The sequence below is a fragment of the Lissotriton helveticus genome, chromosome 12 (assembly GCF_964261635.1).
Source record: "Lissotriton helveticus chromosome 12, aLisHel1.1, whole genome shotgun sequence".
Lineage (NCBI taxonomy): Eukaryota > Metazoa > Chordata > Amphibia > Caudata > Salamandridae > Lissotriton > Lissotriton helveticus.
In genome coordinates this window covers 839,892,838-839,907,690 of record NC_136073.1, presented here as the reverse complement: position 1 = coordinate 839,907,690, position 14,853 = coordinate 839,892,838, and the positions used below count along the sequence as shown (strand labels likewise).

General features: G+C 43.5%; 1 protein-coding gene across 1 annotated transcript in view; it reads right to left on the bottom strand.

Moving 5' to 3' along the window:
* Nucleotides 1-14,853, bottom strand: part of AP3D1 (adaptor related protein complex 3 subunit delta 1) — a 347,807-nt gene that overhangs the window by 59,854 nt on the left and 273,100 nt on the right. The gene's annotated exons all lie outside the window — the stretch shown is intronic.

Here is a 14,853-nt window from a genome sequence, read left to right as displayed (position 1 = left end):
GCAAAGCTCTTAATGGCCAAAGGCGAACAAGTGAGTAAGTCAGCGACATTCAAGACCTCTTTTAAGGTCACCTTGATCACACTCTTCTTGGTGGGTGGGGGCGGTGGGTGGGAGGAGAAATCACAAAACACGCCAAAGGCAACTCACCATGTCGCCACTCCATTCCCACAGGACGTTCGTCCTCGAAGCTGGAACTGTTTGACATTGACACAATTCCTCCTCCTAGTGACTCTCCTCTAGCGACTGAACTGGATCTGGTGCCTGAGTGACCTTGATCCACCTCGAGGCCCCAACTACTCGCTCTGGACCTCTCAGCGCCTTCGAAACCAGAGTCTTCAACTCCAATCTAGTAGTGTTTTTAAATGCTATATATTCCATATTTGCCTAAGAATCAATTCTTTTTGCAGTAAATGCAGGCTCCTTGGCTCCACACGGCAGCCAGACATACTTGCCTGTGGCTCAGACGCCATTTAGCGCCGTCCCATCTGAAACTAACAAGACTCCACACTTCTTCAACCCGACTCTTCGTTTTACTTGGACAGTCCTCTTCCACCAGCGGTGTCTCCACGTCCACCTTCACTTACAGAGCCAGAACCAAAGCCACTGGTGCCAGTCTCAAAGTCTTGTGGCAAGCCAGATCACCCAGGGAGGCCCAATGAGTTATAGTAGAGGAGAAATACAGGAGCACAATTCAGGATATTTTTGGGATGACTCAGATCTCCTGGATCCTTACCTTTGTGGGGATAATGGTGGCGATGATGATCGGAGGTAAGACTTCAAGTTGTTTAAACACCTCTCCGGATTTGGCTGTGATTTTCCCCAGTGGGCTTCAAACCCCTGAAATGGTGCCATTCAATAAGGTAATGCAAAAGGTTGCTGAGGAGTTAGACCTCCAACGGACGACAATGGGCATTACAACTAATGTCCTCACAGAGTTTCTCTCACTATTTGTACCAACTGGAGAACCTCTGTTCCCCTTCAATTATGCCACTCTAGATCCAGTAATGGCGGTGTGGGAGAAACATGTTCTACCCTGGCAGTAAAAAGACGGGCACGCCGCCATCGGCCTGCTCCAGGTGACATGCCGAACTCAACCCACCCTTCGACAGAGAGTCTGTTTATACAAACTTCCTGCTCATCTGGTCAACCAGGTGGGTCCAGCCCCACAGCACCTTCTGACAGAGAATTAGAGCGCCTGAAGGCCTGGGGGGAGAAGGCTTTTTCAGGCGGGAGAAGACTTTTTCAGAGTGGAGCATGGCCCTGAAATACGTCAAAGCAAACTGTCTCTTTGCATGCTACACCCATGCATCGTTGAATATGGCACAAATGGTGGGGTCTCATGTACCGGAGGAGACAGAAAATAGGTAACAATACCTACTGCGCCAAACAGGGCTACTAAGTTCAACCTTGGAGTCATCTCCGACAGGACGCCACCTAATGCAGTCCACACTAGCAGACGCGGTTCACTGCTGTGGCTTTTCCAGCTATTAAGCTTCCCTCGAAGGTTGACCTTGATGTGGTGGGTATTACCTATTTTCTGGTCTTCCCCGAATGACAGGATCTCTTGCAGTCAGTATTGAATTCATCTATTGAGGACTTTGCATACATTTGTTTCTCAAAATTGTGACGAGTTGCACCCATTAATGGCCCTCTGCTCATCCTATTTTCTACTGTCCCGATGACCTGCTAATGACATATGTGACAATTGTAGAAACTTGTGGGATCAAGTCAATCTTTGACACATTTTACCATGCACTGACATTGCCACTCTGCACTCACTGTTATGGCTCCATTGCAATGTTTTTATGCGGACTACAAGTACACTTTATTAATCACCTTGTGAGCAAGCACTGGTAGAGCATCAATCACTTCTAGATGCAGCAGTAAATTAATGTGTATGATTGCAAAGAGTGTGTTCTTTTTCTCTTTTCTTCAGCAATTTATTTTGCTTCTGAACAGTATTAAAATCAGGAATGTGTTACCTTTTCAGCAAGGCATTTACACGAACAAGCATCTTTCTTACTGCATGGAACCATTGTTTCTTATGCTTCCAGTGCCCCTGGTTCCAGGTGGTTTTTGATAGGAGTGCACCTGTTCCTCTACAGTCTGCCTGCCAGATCAGCCATCCCTTTCTAAATTCCCCATTGTTTTGCATTTTCTGAAAGGGTGGACTAATATGTATCCTCCAAGCCCATTTGCTTTGCCCAAGTGGGACCTTAATTTGTTTTTGACTTGTTTTTGAGTTATTTACCTGTGGTAACTCTTTCTGGTGGATACTGCATCTACCTGCAGATTCCTCACCGATCTGGCTGCCTCCTAGTTAGATGGATATGTTATAGGGAAAGTTAATAAGATTCCAGTTTGTGTTTTGGTGCTGCATTACACTGTCAAAGTCAGTTAAATCGCTTGCTTGGAAAACCTGGATAGAAACTGATGATGTTGTACCAGGACGGGTGCTATATGGCTTCAGTGATGTCACCGGACACCACTTCCAGCGTTGTTGTAACGTCGTTACCCTCTACTGGCAATGTGACGACTGAAGTTTTTCGGATCCAGTCTAATGCCTGGTGTAGCTCTAGAGGTGAGAAATCTGCAGATAGAGCACCCACCATAAGGAAAATGCTACTTACCAGTATGCATCTGTTCTTGGCATGTAGAGCTGCAGAGTTACACACTGTGCATAGATGGCCACCTAGTTTTGGGCCTGGATGTTGGCAGTTTGTTTTGTTGTAGAAAGTCTTTGGAAGTCACGGGACAGGTGACTCCTCCTTTGGATCATACTACGCATGGGCATCAGCTCCATCCCCAGATTGTTTTTCGTATTAGGGAAGTGATGGAGCTGTACAAGAAGTAGTGATGTCCATGTGACTTGTATCTAATTAAGATAATACTGGAACAGATAAAGGCAGCCGGGGAGGCGTGTGTAACTCTGCAGCTATACATGCCAAGAACAGATGTATACTGGTAAGTAGTATTTTCCGTTCGAGGCATATGAGCTGCAGATTACACACTGTGCATAGATTGTATAGCAGTACCCACCTTTAGCGGTGACTACCCATATTTGTTGCAGTTGTTTGAAACAGAGTTTTTAGTACAGCCTGGCCCACAGTGGCTTGTTGTTTACTTTGCACATCTACACAATAATGTTTTGTGAATGTGTGCGGATTAGACCATGTAGCTGCTTTGCATATATAATCTAGGTGAATGTTCCCTAAGAATGCCATTGAAGTCCCTATTTTCCTTGTAGAATTTTGGAGGAATTATTAACGTACGCTTGGCTTTCTGGTAACATATTTGTATGCATTTAACAATCCACCTAGCTATCCTAGATTTTGATATGGGGTTGCCTTTGTGGTGGTGAAAAAGACACAAAAAGTTGTTTAGTTTTACGTAAAGTTTGTTTTCTTTCGATGTAGTACAGTAATGCTCTTTTGACATCTAAGGTGCGTAGAGCTCTTTCTGCGACTGTTTGTGGCTGCGAGAAAAATACAGGCAGCTCAACAGATTTATTTAGATGGAATGGAGAAATGACGTTTGGAAGGAATTTAGGATTAGTACGTAGAACCACTTTGTTACGATGCATTTGCAGAAAGGGTTCTTGAATGGTAAATGCTTGTAGTTCACTAACTCTTCTGAGAGAGGTAATAGCTACTAGGAAAGCTACTTTCCAAGTTAGGAATTGCAATTCACATTTATGTAATGGTTCAAAGGGAGGTCCCATTAACCGTGTGAGAACAATGTTTAAGTTCCACACTAGTGCAGGTGGCGTTCTGGGAGGGATTATTCTTTTGAGTCCTTCCATGAAAGCCTTTATAGATGGTACACTAAAGAGAGATAGATGTTGTCTATTCTGTAAGTATGCTGCAATGGCAGCCAGGTGTAGTCTGATAGACGTGTAGGCTAAATTACACTTTTGAAGGTGTAATAGGTATCCTATGATGTGTTGAATAGACATATCTAAAGGATTTATGTGGTTGTTTTGACAGTATATCACAAACCGTTTCCACTTAGCAGCATAACATGCTCTAGTAGCGGGACGTCTAGCTTCTTTGATAACATTCATACATTCTGGAGGAAGATTGAGGTAACCAAACTCTAGGACTTCAGGAGCCAGATCGCTAGGTTGAGCTGAGCTGGGTCCGGGTGTCTGATCTCTCCATGGTTCTGTGGTAATAGGCGTGGAGATAGGCTTAGTTTCTGGTGTGGTACCACAGATAGTTGCAGCAGCCTGGTGTACCACGTTTGTTTGGCCCAAGTTGGAGCAACTAGAATGAGTGTTAGGCAATGTTGCTGTAGTTTGCGTACCACTAACGGAAGTAGTGGGAGAGGAGGAAAAGCGTACGCAAATTGTCCTGACCAGTTCATCCACATCGCATTGCCTTTGGACAGCGGGTGTGGAAATCTGGCGGCGAAGTTTGGGCATTTTGCATTTTCGTGGGTGGCGAAGAGGTCTATCTGAGGTTGTCCCCACATTTGAAAGAACGGTTGAAGAACTTGCGGATGAAGTTCCCACTAGTGAATCTGCTGTGTTTGTCGACTTAGCAGACCTGCCATGGTGTTTTGTACTCCTGGACATTGTTCCCAACAACGTGCGCACATGGGCGCGCGCCCACCTCAGTTAGATGAAGCTCGCAGTGCTGTGTGTGGAGTGCGCACATCAAAGAAGGACATTCGCGCTACTGCTTTTAAAAAGCGAGCGGTGCGAAAACCGGGTGTTTCTTTGATGTACAGCACGGCTGCAGTGCATACTGTTGCATACTGTGTGGTTTGTTTAAGTATTCATGTTAATTGCAGCTCCTTCACGAGCTGCAATTAACATGAATACTTTAAACAAAAGCACACAATCTGCCCATCACCCTGCAGCTGCGCTTTATTATGAAAAGAAATTCAGCAAGTCTACAAACAGGGCGTGAAAAGCACATGTCAGGTTTGTAGAGTTGCTGAATTTCTCTTCTTAACTAAGATGGGCTGTGGGGTGATTGTGTGACTTTGAGAACGTTTTCAGGTTAATTACAGCTCCAGACGGGTGCTGTGATTAACCTGAAATCTTTAACAAAGCCCCACAATCACCCCGCAGCCCAGCTCTGTTAAGAAGTCACTGACATCTTTTTATGCTTGTTCTTGGACAGAAACTTTGGGATAAAGAATCGGGAGAAGATGATGAGGAGTAGTGGGGAATAGGTCTGGAGGGCTGTCAACATTTTTGAAAGGTCTAATAAAGTGAGAATGCCTTCAGCTTTCTCAGCAATGCCACGCAGGGCTATGTAAGAACTGTTCCTATGAGATGAAGGGGAAGGAAGCCAGATTGGAGTGGATCAAGAAGCAAACTGGTGTTGAGACGCATTACAATGTGATTATAGATGAGCTGTTGGGATGCATTGGGGATTAAGGAGAAGCTAAAATGAAAGAAATGATTTATAATAACAGCGTGCTTATGTTTATAGACAATAACTAGCCAGCATTGATGAAGAGATTACCACTGAGTGAGAGCGTAGAATAATCAGTTAAAAATGTCCCTAACCTCTCTACACTCATTTAAGAAATTTAGATGCTCTTCATAACAACTCTTCAATGTCTCCTTTGTTCTTCCCTTACTTTATGATAAGCGCTTTGATACCCTTCGGGGTCCTGTTCGCGCTACACAAAACTTTTAAAATAAATAAATCAAAAGAAATACAGCAACTCTACAAACACAGCGTGAAAAGCACACGTCGTGTTTGTAGACTTGCTGAATTTCTCTACTTAATAGAGCGCACCTGTGGGGTGATTTACACTTTTCTGTTCTTGGCATAGTGGGCCACCCTACTTGTATTTTCCTGTTTCTGTCATTGCATCCAGATATGATACAACAAGTAACATCATACCTACAACAAGTCGGACTATTGGCTTTGTCAGTGGTTATTTGCATGAGATAAATAAACAGAAACTATGGCTTTCATATAATATTGAAAAAGCTTCCACTTAAAGCCCTGGTGACACCACGACAATCTTGCTGACCCTGAGTTTAAAAAAGCGAAGGGAAGCAAGTGTTAGTGAAGAGAATACTCCCGACAGATGGATAAGTCATTTAAACACTTGCAGCTGCCATCTGCTCAAACCTGCATCTCGGCAAGATAAAAATCTTGGCAAGGCCTAACCAGCCTTCCACCCTTCTTAGTTCGTTCAGGTGAGCACATTTACATAGAGCAAGTGTTCAGAAATGACAAGATGGCAAAAAAGGCTCCTTATAGAACCCCCCCAACGTCGATACGCAGAGACGCTACTTCAGAAGCATTGCCATACCACACTTGCTGTCTTCTCTGACATATCTTTTGTCCTTTTTTCTTTCGCTCCCCATCTGCTCTCGCAGTCTCCTTTTCTTCTTTTCCTTCTTCCTCATATCTGTCCACTCCACGTTTACCCACTTTCCCCTTCTCCCCATCCCATTCTTGTCTCCATTTCTCTAATTGCCTGTTCTTTGCGCTCTCTCTTATCGGTTTTCCATTCTCCGTTCTCCATCCCAGTTCTCCAAAGCCTCTGGGTGCCTTTCTTTCCATCCATCTCTTACCAATTTCTCCATTACCCCTTCCCATTTCTCGTCTTTGCGCCCTGACTTTTTTTCTACTTTGTTCCTCTCTCCCCCTTTCTCCGACACTAAATCCTATTTCTCACTAATCTCCTCTTCTCTCCTTTTCCTTCGGGCTATGTTGCAATTTTGAAAATACATCCCACTAACCCTGAATATTACATGGAAGCACATTGAGAATTTGGACCAGTGTGCCTCTGCAGTGTCGGTGACCTGGCCAAAATGGACTTGAAAAAGCTGAGATTGGATCATAAATCCAAAGCTGTTCTAATCCGGGACCCCAGAAATAAGTTTGGCCCTGGCACTCAAAATCCTTAAGATACCCCTGTGCATTTGTTAAAGTTTCATGTTAATCGCAGCACCCATCATGAGCTGCAATTAACACGAAATCCTTAACAAATGCATACAATCACCCTGCAGCCCATCCCTATTAAGAAAAGAAATGCAGCAACATAGCTACCAAGGTTTCAAATTGCAATGTGGGATGTTTTCATAATTTCACTGTAATTATTAGTACCATTTGAACAGGGCCGGTTTTCGTGCTGGTGGCGCCTGCTGTGACAATATTTGTTGGCGCCCAATGACCACCTCAGCCACGATACTCTCATTACCAACCTTTAACAGTGACCCCCAAGTCTCCAAAACCCCTCTCTCTCATATTTGTTAGCACCACTCATACCAGTGTAACGTGTTCAGCACTTTACATTGCATACACATTACACAGAGACACTGAATCATAGTGAAAGGGAAATGTTACATCAGACTGAGGAATAAAACGTCTCTTCTTAACAGAGGTAGGCTGCTAGGGTTTTAAGCAAACGTTTGTAGTGGTAGCGCACGGAGACCCTACACTGCCGCACACAGAGGAAATAAATTAGAGGCAACATTGCTCCTGGAACATGTTGGGCTAAGAGGAAGATCTTTAGTGGTGTAGCCCATCTCCATATCTGCTGTGCTAACAGAGCTGCAGAGAGTGTGTTCCCCCTTGTTTGTTTATGTAGTACATGGCTGCTATATTGTCTGTGCGGACTAAGACAGCTTTGCCTGATACTTGTTTCTGAGATGCTTTTAGGGCTAGAAAAACAGCTAGTAACTCCAAGTGGTTGATGTGGAGTAACTTTTGTTGCGGTGTCCACCTGCCTTGCATGGTGTGATGCAGTAGGCGCGCTCCCCAGCCGGAGAGCGACGCATCTGCTGTTATGATTATTTGAGAAACAGGCTCTAGAAACGGTCGGCCCTTTGAAAGGTTTTTGGTGCTCCACCATTGCAGAGAGCAATGAGTCAGACTGTCTACCAACACTAGGTCTGTTAATTGACCACGACCCTGGTTCCACTGGTGTGCTAGGCACTCTTGAAGTGGACGCATTTGCAGTCTTGCGTGAGGTACTATAAGTATGCAAGATGCCATCATTCCTTTGAGCTGCATGAACACTTGAGCTGGAAGCGAGAGTTGTAGTTTGAATCTTGTTAGGAGAGTTTGTACACTTGTTATCCTGGCTGGAGAGGGATAGGCTCGTGTTAGTTGGGCGTTTATTGTAGCGCCGAGATATTGTTGTATGTGTGAAGGTTGCAGATGTGACTTGGTGTGATTTATTGTGAATCCCAAGTCGTGGAGCAGTTGAATTGTAGCGGGAGTGTGTTGTACACACTGGCTGTATTAGCTGGCTTTTATGAGCCAGTCGTCTAGGTATGGGAAGACGTGAATATGCTGTCTTCTTAAGTGTGCTGCTACCACTGCTAGGCATTTGGTAAACACCCTTGGTGCTGTTGTGACTCCGAATGGGAGCACTTTGAACTGGTAGTGCTGCCCGTCCAGCACAAATCTGAGATATTTTCTGTACGTTGTGTGGATAGGAATGTGAAAGTAGGCGTCCTTGAGATCTAGAGTGACAAGGAAGTAGTTTCGTAACAGGAGCGGAAAGACCTGTTGGAGTGTGACCATATGAAAATGATCCGACTGTATGTAAATATTTAGAGATCTGAGGTCTAGGATAGGTCTTAGAGATCCGTCCTTCTTTGGGATTAAGAAATATAGGGAGTATACTCCTTTGTTTTGCTGTTGCAGTGGGACTATTTCTATTGCATTTTTGTGCAGGAGGAATATGACTTCCTACCTGAGCAGTGACAAATGTTCCTGTGACATTGGACACTGCCTGGGTGGGTTTGGGGGGGGGTGGATGTTATTTCTAGACAGTAACCTGACTGAATTATTTGAAGGACCCACCTGTCTGATGTGATATTTTCCCAGGCTGGTAAGTGTTGTTGTAGTCTTCCCCGACAGGAGTGGAATGGGGCGGGGAAAGGGGAGGGGAGTCTTTGGACAGGGGTAGAGGCAGAGCGGGGGAGTTGTTTTTACCTCTGCCCTTATTGTTGTTACCTCTGTAACCACCCCTTTGGTAGCCCCTACTATAGGTGGATTGTGTGGGGGCTTTGTACGAGGTAGAAGGTGTGTCTGAATAGTATCCCCTGGTGACGCCTCTGTAAGATGAGCGGCAAAAGGAACGTCTGGGAGCCTGTGACTGCAGGGCTCCCATAGATTTGGCCGTATCTGTATCCTTTTTCATCTTTTCAAGGGATACATCTACATTGGGTCCGAATAAGTGTTGCTCATCGAAGGGTTGGTTAAGTTTAGCACTTTGGACTTCAGGTTTGAACCCTGAAATGCTTAGCCAGGCATGTCTACGCAACAAAACACTGGTGTTAAATGTTCTGGAGGCAGTGTCTGCTGCATCAAGTGCACAACGAATGGAGGTGTTTGTAATATTTTTCCCTTCTTGGATAAGCTCATTTGCTCTATCTTTGTACTTATCAGGGAGGTGCTGCATTAATGATTCTAATTCATCATAGTGTGCCCTGTCATATCTTGCCAATAATGCTTGTGTATTGGCAATACGCCACATGTTTGCTGCTTGAGACGCAATTCTTTTCCCCGATGCGTCAAGGAGCTTAGACTCTTTATCTGGTGGGGGAGCTTGACCTAATGTTTGTGAATTTGCTCTTTTGCATGCATTGGAAACCACAAGCGAGTCTAGTGGTACTGGGCCTTTAATATATGCTGGGTCTGAAGGGGCAGATTTATATTTCTTCTCTATTCGTGGGTTTATGTCCTGAGTTCTAACTGGGTCTTTGAAGACTTCAGGAGCATGCTTAATCACTCCTTTAAGCATGGGTAAAATGGATGAGGATCTTTGTGCATTATCCATTAGGAAGTCTTCATCTAAAGGGTCTGTATGCATGTCCACCCCATTATACTGCGCAGCTCTGTGTACTAATTGATTGAAGCCCATAGTGTCTTCTGGTGGGGAAGGCCTAGAGGGGTATATGTCGTCCTGAGGGATATTTGAGATGTCTGGGGTGTTATAATCATCCCACGGGTCAGGTGAGCCTGGAGGAATTGATGGATCATCTGCATTACCTCCTCCATCATCAGAGCTATCATCCCTGTGGTCAACATCTGGTATGATAGAGGATGTAGGTGAATGTTGTGGTAGGGGAACAGGTGGTGATGGCATAGGTGGAGGAGAAGGGGAAGGAACTCTTAAAGGAGAGGTAGCCATGTCCTTTTTTTGAATAAGGAGCCGGTGCAGGTGTATCCAGTGGTCGTTTTTTTTAACTTAGAATTAATCGACCAGTGGTTGGGGATTGGATCTTTAACTAGAGTCTTTTGTTTAGGGTCTGGGTGAAATAAGTCCTCTGCAGGAGGCCGATCTTTTGGTGCGGAGGGAGGTTTCGGCACCGAAGTAGCTTCTTTTGGTTTTTTGGCAATGTCTTTAAAAGGAGAAGCACGAGTCTTTTTCGGCTCCGATGGTTTTTTCGGCTCCGATGGTTTTCTCGGTTCCGGTGCATTTTTCGGATCCGATGATTTTTTTCGGTTACGGTGGTCTTTTTGAATCCGAAGCGCGTTTGCTTGGTTCCAACCTGGGTTTCGGTGCAGAGGGACTAGCAGGATGCTTCGGCGCCGATTGTTTAGATGCCGGTGTGGTAGGTGATGTGGTCTTTTTCGGTGCCGACAGGTGTGCGCCAGCACCGTGGGGGGTCGACTCGAGCCCGAGTCGCCGAAAGGCTTAGCTAGCTTCTTAGCCGGGCCCGAAGGTGGGGTAGTAGAAGCAGTGTCTCGGTGTGACCGGAGCCTTCTTTGGATGTGTCGGGGAAGGGTCGGGGTCCACGGTCTTACTTACGACCCGCTGTGCTGGAGTGATGTCCTCGACTTCGGAATCTTCTGCCTCGGAGTTGCTGTCGACGCCATGTTGTTCTGGGACGTCGACGCCCTCTGCAAAGATGTCGTCTGGAATCGGAGCTGAAGATCGAGCCATTACTCTCCTTCTTGGGGCGGAAGGAGGCACAAAGGAAACAGTCTCTGGCCTCTTGCTCCGGGGAGAGGTAAAGGTTACACACCTCATGAAGGTCGGTGTGGGGAAACTTCGACCCACATTGAGGACACTTTTTAAATGGCGTCATTTCCATGAGCTGGAGTCGAGGCCTAGTTAGGCCCGAAGGCCGTCGCCGACGACCGGAATCGACATCTTCGATGTTGAAGAGTAGCATCGGCTGGAAACGCGTTCGAAACTAAATTCTGGAAGCTGGTGAGGATTGCGCGTCGAAGGAAATCGGTTCCAACACGGAGCGCTGGAAACACATCCGAGCCCGGTGGCGGAAAAAAACAATCTGGGGATGGAGCCGATGTCCATGCGCAGTATGATCCAAAGGAGGAGTCACCTGTCCGTGACTACCAAATACTTTTCTACAACAAAAACAAACTGCAAACATCCGGGCCCAACACTAGGTGGACATCTATGCACAGTGTGTAATCTGCAGCTCATATGCCTCGAACAGATAGTTACCTATGGTAACTATTTTTCTCCTTTTCTTCCAAGTGTGTGAACCTTCTGGAAGCAACCCTGAGTTTTGCAAGTCTCCTACGGAAAATTATTAGCAACTGTCGAAGGCGTATTGCCTGTTTTATTCCTTTGAATTCTAACTTTTTTTTTTTTTTATTGAACTCAATCCAGACAGGTACATAACAGAGCAATGAAAAGAAAAAGAAGAAAGCATATTAAAAAGAATACAAAGTAAAACATAAACCATCATAATTATAAACAATCATAATGATATTCATATTCAAAGGTTTCTCATTGATAAGAAAGAAGGAACAATAAAATAATAAAATAGAACAAAATTTGATACAATAGGTAATACAAGACCTTGATATATCAGAGATTTATACCAATAATTCACAAAATATATTATATCGAATAACAATTTTTTTTTTTAGATAATAACCTATTACATATATTGTAGTTTATATGTTACCTTCCGTCCCATCAAAGTAAATCTAGATAAATGTATTTAATCCTGCTTTCCAGCTCAACACTGGAGACCAAATTGATTCTCCCATTCTTTTCCATTTAAGCCCTCTTGTAGAATATATTGCTCTCTCGAACCTGAAAACAGCTAAAAAACGAGCCAGCCACATCTGGAAGCTTGGTGGTTCAGTTTCTTTCCAGCGGGCCGATAAAATAATTCTAAGTACCGCCGTACCTATAAATAATAAATTTTGCTCATTCTTTGATAGAGCGATCGATGAATCATGTCCTAAAATAAACAATGAATCTGTTTCTGGAAGTTTATGGCCAAACAGCACCTCCCAGTAATCCGCAATCATATGTTTGATTTGAACAAGTTTGGGGCAACTGCTAAGCATATGTATTAGATTAGCTGGTCCTTGTGTACATCTTGGGCATGAAATCTTGTTTTGTGTAGATTCTAAGAATTGTATGAATAAAGTAAATAAAGTAAGCAACTGCATGATGAAGAAATCAAAGATCCTTGATAACTACAATGAAAGAAATAGAGAGTTTTCTATACATACCGATTCATTGACTAATGGCTAGATTGAAAATCCAAACCTGGAATATTGGGGATCTATTGAACAGGGAAAAACAACGCCGATTGTGTGAATTAATAAAGCTTAATCCTGTAGACATTCTATGTCTACAAGAGACGCATGTTTCATGGGACAAAAGATCACAATTGAGGCTAAGAGGGTATAATCTGTTAGCCGTCTCTACCCAAACATCAAATGTAAGAGGGGTGGCGATTCTCGCCAAAACTTATCTTGGTCAACCAATACGTGCTGCCTCTGATTCACATGGTAGATGGGCAATAGTGAAATTACCAAACGGTTTGGTTATCTGCACGATCTATGGTTCTCATCAGGACGATCCGACAGTATTTTCACTACTCGAAGTTGAGCTTGCAACCTGGCAAGGCTCACTAGTGATCTGTGGAGACTTTAATATTTCATTAAAAACATTTGTTTAACGACCACAACAACCATAACCATAATCTGCAGAGCTATATGGGACGCAAACCCAAACTATATAAGGCTATCAGGAGACTCGCAAATAGTTTGGGACTAATAGATATATGGGGTGTTAAGAATCAGCAGGACTCAGGATGTACATACTTTTCCCACCCACATCAAAAACATGTCCGTATAGATTATTTTTTTTCTACTAGGGATTTAGTGGCTCAGGCGGTAATTACAAAACATCCTAAGATTTTATCTGAAAATAATGCTCTGGTTCTCACACTGACAGTTGGCAATCAAAGGCAGCTGAGACTGTGGTCGTTTGATCGAAAACTGTTGGTCGATAATGAATACATTAAACACATTAAAAAATGGACGGAGGAATTCTTTGATATCAACCGCTTCAGTGCCTCCAGAAACACAGTATGGGATTCCTTTAAATCTGCTCTTAGGGGCGAGACCATTAGCTACCAAGCTAGAGCGAGAGAACTAAATAAGAATGATTTTAATGCTAAAGTAATAGCCTTGGCTAAGGCAGAGGAAGAGCATACTACAGCTATTTCCCATGGGGCAGATGCTACACAATCAATGTATTTAGTTACTCTATTAAAAAATGAGCTAAACAATAGTCTTAGTCAGAAAGCAGCACAGATTTACAGTGCTCATAGGAGAGATATTTATGAAAATGGGGAAAAAGTGGGGAGGCAGTTGGCGTTACACACACGTCAAAGGAATGTTTCCAATCAGATCAAATTGATAACTGACAATGGTAAATCATATACGCAGGCAGATGAGATCATTTCGTTATTCCAGTAGTATTATCAGAATCTATATACGGAAGATTCTACCGTTTTATCAAATACAGAATATGAATTTTTTAATAACTGTCAACAACACCGAGGGTATAAAAGAATTAGACGATACTACACGTCAGGACTTGGAAAGAGAAATCACCCTAGATGAGGTATTACTATCTCTAACCTCACTTACATCGGGCAAAGCAGCAGGTCCTGATAAACTACCTATAGACCTATATAAAATTCTGAGCCCTCAGCTGGGACCAATACTTCATGATCTGTTTTTAGGTATTCAGTGGAATGGGCTAACCCCGGATTCCTGGAATAACACAAATATAATTGTTTTCCCCAAAAAAGAGAAATCACCTCAGCAATTAACATCATACCGTCCCATATCATTAATCAACGCGGATTCAAAAATATACGCCAAGGTGTTAGCCACGAGACTTAGCAATGTTATTGAGCAAATCGTCTCCCCGTGGCAACATGGCTTTGTTCCTGGCAAAGGAACAGCGGACCATACATCTAGAGTAATTGCCTTGTTTGATGCCATGACGGTCACGGGGGGCCGAATGTCAATGATACTATTAGATGCCGAGAAGGCATTTGACCGCGTCTCGTGGAAATTCCTGTGGGCAATTATGCAACTAAATAATTTTGGCCCCAAATTTATTAAGGCGACAAGATCAATGTACCAGTCTCCCAAAGCTAAAATACAACTGATGGGATTGGAATCTGATGATATCAGTATAACTAGGAGGTACAAGGCAAGGTTGTCCCTGCTCCCCCTTATTATTTGCTTTATATATTAACCCTTTGATTTTAAAACTTATTGAGAGCCCTAGTATTAACCCAATTGTTCTTGGCCCGTTTTCTACTAAAGTATTAGCATATGCTGATGATATCGCAATCTTAACATCAAATCCGACTGAGGCTATGGAGGAAATTGAGGCTATAACTACAGAATATGGCATCTATTCTGGATACTCTTTAAATAAAAGTAAGACAATTGTATTATGTACTGACAACATCAACTTTAATGATCAAAGGAGAGCTGCAAATGCTACCTATTTAGGAATTGTTATTGCTCCTAATGTTAAAACCTTAATTAACCATAACTTTATCCCATTGATTCAAAAAATTACAAAAGATCTGGATAGAGTAAATGGGCTCAACTTGTC